The sequence below is a fragment of the Enhydra lutris genome, unplaced genomic scaffold (assembly GCF_002288905.1).
Source record: "Enhydra lutris kenyoni isolate GAN:26980312 unplaced genomic scaffold, ASM228890v2 scaffoldscaffold106, whole genome shotgun sequence".
NCBI classification, from domain to species: Eukaryota; Metazoa; Chordata; class Mammalia; order Carnivora; family Mustelidae; genus Enhydra; species Enhydra lutris.
In genome coordinates, this window is record NW_019154190.1 from 1028728 (window position 1) to 1035535 (window position 6808).

Sequence of the window (6808 nt, forward strand, 5' to 3'; positions counted from 1 at the left end):
TAGCATTACCCTCCTGATGCCCAAACCAGACAAAGACAGTACAGGGAGGGAGAGAGTGAGAAAGAGAAACTGGCAGACTAATTTCCTTATGAACTTAGAAGAAAAATTCTCAGCAAAATATTCGCAAATTGAATTTAGCAATGTGTAAAAAGAATTGCATACTATACCAAGAGGGATTCACTTCAGATGTGTGAGTCTGGGTCCACATTTGAAAACCAACCACTGTAATCCATCACATCCACAAGCCAAGGGAGAAAAAATATATGATTATATTGATTGATGAAGAAAAAGCACTTGAAAAAATCCAACACTTGTTCATGACAAAAACTCTCAGAAAACTAGGCATTCAAGAGAACTTCTTCTACTGATATAGACCATTAAAAAAAGAACACAAATCAAACCCTGCTGGTAACATACTTAATGGTGAAAAAAGATTTCCCCCTAAGATGAAGTACATGGCAAGGATATCTGGTCTCTTATTCAGCATAGAATTGGAAATTCTGTCAGTGTAGTGAAACAGAAAAAGAATATTGACATATGACATGATTATCTACATAGGACATTCCAATGAATTAAAAAAAACCCTCAAAAACCTTCTAGAACTGAGTGAGCTCTGCGGGGTTGCAGGTTACAAGAGCAACATACCAAGTCAATCTCAAGTCTGTATACTTACAACGAACATATGGAAAGTGAAATATGATTTTAGGGGCACCTGGGTGGCTCAGTAGGTTAAGCATCTGCCTTTGGCTCAGATCATGATATCGGGGTCCTGGGATTGAGCCCCATGTTAGGGAACCTGCAATTCCCTCTCCCTCTGCCTCTCTCCACTGCTCGTGCTCTCTCTCAAATAAATAAATAAAATCTTAAAAAAAAAGAAATATGATTTTAATCACTCTAAGAAAAGAAATGCTCATTGACTAACTTAACAAAACATGTATGAGATCTGTGTGCTGAAATTACAAAACAATGATAAAAGAATTCAAAGAAAAGCTCAATAGAGACATGTTCATGTTCATGAGTTGAAAGACTCAACATAGCAAAGATTACAGTTCTCCCCAAATTGATCTATAGGTTTAATGTAATCCCTATAAAATCTTAGTGATGTTTCTCTGCCCCCCAAGGCACAGACAAGCTTATTCTAAACTTTATACAGAAAGGCGCAGATCCTAAACTACCCCAAAAAATCTTGAAAAAGAAGAATGAAGTGGGAAAAATAGTCTCTCAGTGTAAACGCTTGTTATATACCTGCAGAAATGAAGGTGCTGTCGTGTCCGTGAAGGCACACTACAGACCCTGGGACGTTACGTTTGCAAACCAGGCATCTGACAAAACAATCATGCCTACGATAGATCAAGAGCTTTCAAGACTCAACATTAAAAGAGCCAATCCAATTAGAAAATGGGCAAAAGATGAACAGATCTTTCACCAAAGAGGAGATACAGATGGCAAATAAAAATCATTAATGTTCAACATCATTAGCCATTAGGGAAATGCAAATTAAAACCACAATGAGACACAACCACATGCTTATAAAAACATCTAGGATAAAAAAAAACCAACAGTGACAGTCCCAAATACTGGCAGGGATGTGGAGAAACTAGATCTCGTGTATGATGCTGGTGGGAGTGTACAACGGTGCAGCCACTCTGGAAAACAGTTTGGCAGTTTCTCACAAAACCAAACATGCAACCACCATATGACCTAGCTTTGGCTCTCCTGGGCATGCATCCCAGAGAAAACTTTTGTTCACATGAAACCTTTCCAAAAATGTTTACAGCAGTTTTTACGCATAATAGTCAGAAACTGGATGCAGCCCAGGTGTCCTTCAATGGGTGTGTGCTTAACAGGCCGCGGTCCATCTGTAGAGTGGAATCTTATGCAGCATAGAAAAGAAGGAATGTACAACCTGGATGGATCTCCAGGGAATCCATCAATGCTGGGTGGATTGATTGGATGGATCCATCCAGTCAATCCACGGAATGCTGGCTCAGTGCAAAAGCCAGTCCTCAAAGGTCACACACTATATGCTTCTATGTGTGTAGCACTCTTGTACGGAAAGTGATGGGTGGACTGAACACAGCATGTGATGAGGGCATGCACCATGGTCGATGGGCTGTGTCAATGACAGTTTTCTGGTGTCATATTATCCTAGAGTTTTGCAACAGTTTCTTCACCAGGGGCATCCAAGTGAAGGATACAAGAATCACCTTCATTATTTCTTACAATTATATGTGAACCTTCAGTTTTCTCTAAACAGCAATTTTAAAACCTTGAAACATGTTAAGAAATGTTTATTATGCACCCAAGTTTCCCAACACACCTCTCACAGGTGGCAAGGTGGTGTGAACAGATGGTGTCCTACTATGAGGAAAAAGCTCCTTGTCCACGGGCATCTGTCTGAGGACAGGTGCTGTGCTGGGCAATGCCTAGAGGCCAGGATGCTGGCTGGGATGCTGGACCAGGACGCTGGTTGGGATACTGAACTGAGCACTGGCTGGGATACTGAACAAGGATGCTTGGCTGGGATGCTGGACTGGGCCCTGACTGGGATACTGGACAAAGGTGCTGGCTGGGATGCTGGACCAGGATGCTTGGCTGGGGTGATGGACTGGGTACTGGTCGGGACACTGGACCAGGGTGTGGGCTGGGATACTGAACAAGGATGCTGGCTGGGACGCTGAACTGGGTACTGACTGGAATACTGACTGGACCAGAACTGGTTGCTGGCTGGGATGTTGGACCAGGTACTGGCCAGGACGCTGGATCAGGATGTTGGCTGGGATACTGGACAAGGATGCTTGGCCTGGATGCTGAACTGGGTGCTGCCTGGAATGATGGATTAGGATGCTTGGCCAGAGTACTGAACTGGGTGCCGGCTGAGATGTTGTGCAAAGATGCTGGACCAGGATTCTGGCCAGAATACTTAACAAGGATGCTTGGCTGGGATGGTGGACTGGGCACTGACTATCTTGCTGGATTGGGATGCTTAGTTGAGATGTTGGATTAGGCACTGTCTGGGATGCTGGACTGGGCTCTGGCCGGGACACTGGGTCAGGGTGTTGGCTGGGATAGTGGACTGGGTGCTGGCTGGGACACTGGGCCAGCTGATCTGCAGGGGGCAACCTGGCCACATAGGGATGGGCTGTGGTAGAGGCTCCACTCGGCTCAGCTTCCCAGTCCCAGCTGTGAGAACACCAGCTTTCTCTTCCTTCCTCTCTCTCGCATGAGTGTGAACACACACACACATGAACATGAGCACACATACACGTGCCCCACAGCCCATGAGCTCATTCTGCCCATGGCTGGCAGGCTGGGTGGGATCATTTCTCCTTGAGCTCTTTGTCCAGCTCAGTTTCAAATGACTCATGAGTGGCTTTCACCATCTCTCCTAGGGAGACCCCCTGCTTGGCCCCATAAACCTTCCCAATTAGGCAATGTTTCCTGATAAGCAGCTGCTTGCTGGCTTCTTCCAGACCACCCGGAGAACTGTACCCCTTCCCAGTCCAGGCAGTGGCTGGCAATCCCTCCCCAGGCTGGCCTTCCCAGAGTCTCCCAGAACTCCACCCTCGTTGCTGTTGACCGGGAAACTGAGGCTCACAGTGGGGGTAAAGATTGGCTGGGTAGCAGCTGGGCAAGCAGGCTTCCTGCTGTTTTCTGTCCCCTCCATTGCTCCGTCTCTCATCTCCTAGGGAGGAGGGGAATAAGGCTGTCGTGCATAGACTGATGAGACTCTGCCACCACATCCAGACGGGGCCTTGGAGATGTCGAGTTGGCCTGCCCTCGCCCAGCCTGGGGTCATGGCAGGACCCTGACTTTGCAGGCGTCTGCCACTCTGTAAGTCCTGGCCAGCCCCCTCTGCATGGCTGGGGACTGGCTCAGGGTCTGTGGCTGTGTAGGATTCCAGCAGTTCCTGGGGCTGGGCTCCCCATGAAGCTAGATGTTTGTGAAAGCAGTGGGATCCAGTGAGCACTGAGGCCCATTGCCTTTGATTTTCCCTTCCCAAGGTAGGCTTCCTTTTGGAGCACAAGCCTTTCTGTGGCATGGACACAGCCCTCTTGGGCCTGGGCCCCTTTCCCTCATGGACAGCACCACTGTGTTTCCCAATCCTGACCCATGTTAGGGATGTGTTCAGGGCAGAGACCATCCAGTTGAGTCTGGACCATTCCTCTATCTCCCTCAAGGACACAGGCCAGCTGCAGCCTCTGGGCCAGTGGAGGAAGTTTGTCCTGCTGCCGGCTCTGCATATCCTGCCCTGGCAAGCTGACCTGTGCCCAGGCAGGCCTAGGTGGCCGTGATGGGGGACAAGGAGCTTTCAGCCAGAGAAGCCCCAAGCCCAGTATTCTGCAACAGATGTGGAGTGACTCTGCCGTTGGCCAGAGGCCATCGGCCATGGCCAAGAATGCTGACGAGATGCGCCTGCCCTCCCTGGACAGCATTCCTTCCTCATGTTGTACTCAGGCCCGTGAGATTACCTGCTGGGTAATTTGTGCCCCTAGCCTTTATGGTGGTTTTCTGGGCCTCAGTTTACCCTCCAGGGTCAACGGAGCTGATGCTGGTCTGTTGGCAGCTGTTCCACACAGCATGGCTGGCCTATCCGGGACCAGCCAGGGCAGGTGCTGCAGGTGTTGCAGGCCCACAGGGTCTGCTACGGTGGGTGGGGCTGGGTGTGTGTGGAGGCAGGGGAACCGGGGCCCACTGGGGAGCTCGGAGGGCCCAAGAGCAAGTCTGCGAAGGCCCATCAGTCACTGGGGAGGTGGGCATGTAGGCAGAGGCGTGAAGCTTGAGACTGGGGACAGGGAGCCTGCCTCCAAGGTCTAGCTGGGGTGGGGTGTCTCCCCAAGGTGCAGGGGGTGGGGGCAGGCACAGCCCAGACCCTGAGTTACAGGGACTGGACCCTCCCACTTCCCAGAGGGCAAAGCCTGGTGTCCCTGCTAGCTCTGCAGGCTGGAAGGGTCTCTCGGAACCCCAGACCTGCTGATATCTGGGGCAGCTTAGTGGGGGCTTCAGCTGGGCTAGGTGGGTTGGCACAGGACTGGCCTGGGCTCCTTCCAGACCCCAGACGGCCTTCCCCTTCCGGAGCTCACAGACCTCCTCCCTCTCCCCACGGCAGCCCGGGCTGCTGCAGGTCCAGGCTGCTGGGACCTCCACCCGCCTCTTTCGGCGGGACTCACTGGGCGGCCAATGGGAGAACCCTCCCTGCGGAAGAGCTCCGTAATGCCTGCAACGCCTTCCAGACACACATTTACAATCTCACACTTCATTTTTCTTGGACGCAATCTCGTGCCTTTAAACATGTCATCACTCCGTGTCCCCCCCACCCGCCATCTAGCACTTCCCGGGTGTGGGAGGCAGGCTTCAGGGGGAGGCCCCGCAGGCTGCGCAAGGCCATAGCCGTGGGGGTCGGGACAAGGCGCCCCCTCTCGCCCCCCACCCCTCCCCCAGGGCCCTGCAGCCTGGGTGGGCTGGGGCTGCCTTTGGTCAGCCTTCTCCGTGTGGAGCCAGCCCCACCGGTGAGCTGGCTGAGCAGGGTGTGAACAGATGAGGGTAGCGGAGAGATCCCCCTCCCGTAGGAGGGGTCCGGGAAGAGGGGAATGACGTGAGGCCAGTCACACCCACGGAGAGGGCTAATCATGGGTGGGTGCTTCCACAACATGGCATCACAACTTAGAAAAGGCCACAGGTCCTTGGCACGAGATGGCTCTCAGATAGGGAAATTGAGTCCCTGAGAGGACGTGATTTGTCCCGCCCCGTCTGCTCCCCACCCACCCCTCACTCACTCATGCACCAGGATCTCCGGCAGCAAGACCCGGGAGTGCTCACCTGGGCGGCCTTCCTGGAGACGCAGGCTCCCCGGAGCTGTCCTTTTCCCAGGGGCCACCGTGAGGTGCATCTTCTAGCACTGCTCCAAGACAGGTCACTGAGTGCTAAATTCTCAAAGCCCACCAGCCTGCCTTTGGAGGTGCTCAGACCCCCAGATCCAGGGCCACTGTACCCCAGATCCAGGGCTCCTCTGGGTTCAGACAAGCTGGTGGGGAGGTGGGGTCTCCCTTGAGGCTCAAGGCCTGGCTAGTCCGAGGGGTCTTCGATGTTACCTGGAGGCTGGCCCTTCGTAGGACCCTACACCGCAGCCTGCGCCCTACAGCTGACCCAGGGGCCTTTTAGCTGGTTCTCCTCGAACCCAATCGTGTGTCTGTTTCATTCGATTTTGGGTTCTCTGACACCATCTTGTTTCAGCAGCGGATTCTGTGCCTTCTCTCCTCCGCGTCCCCCACTGCTCCTCCCGCCTCTGGCCACGCCAGGCCCCTTTGGTCTCCCGAGCCCGCTTCTCCCAGCCGCCCCTGTGCAGAGGCCCTGAGAACGGGGGTCGCTCGAGCGTCGGCGCTGGCAGTGACCTCAGCCTCTACCTCACCTCCCTCGATTTAATAAGGATGGGGAGACAGAGGTCCCAAAAGGTCAAGCGAATCAGCCTTTGCCCTCCGCTGGCCAGGTCGCCTCAGTCCCGGGAAGGAGTGGCCCTCCGGCCGGTTTCCCGAGCGATCTGGCTTCACTAAGAGCGCGGGTATCACCTGTTGCGGGGTCTCCCTGTCCACGCCAACTCCCAGGGGAGCGGGCCAGCGCGCTTCCGCTGACGGCTGACCCTGGGTCCTCCAGGGCTCACCGCCGCTCGTCCGGGCCTCGAGCTCCGCCCCGGCCCCGCCCCCGGGCCCCACGGGCCCCTGGCTCCGCCCCCGCGGCCGCCCCGGGTCCCCCCAACCCGGCGGGCAGCTGGGAGCCAACGCTCCGCCCCGGCCCCGCCCCAGCCCTCCGC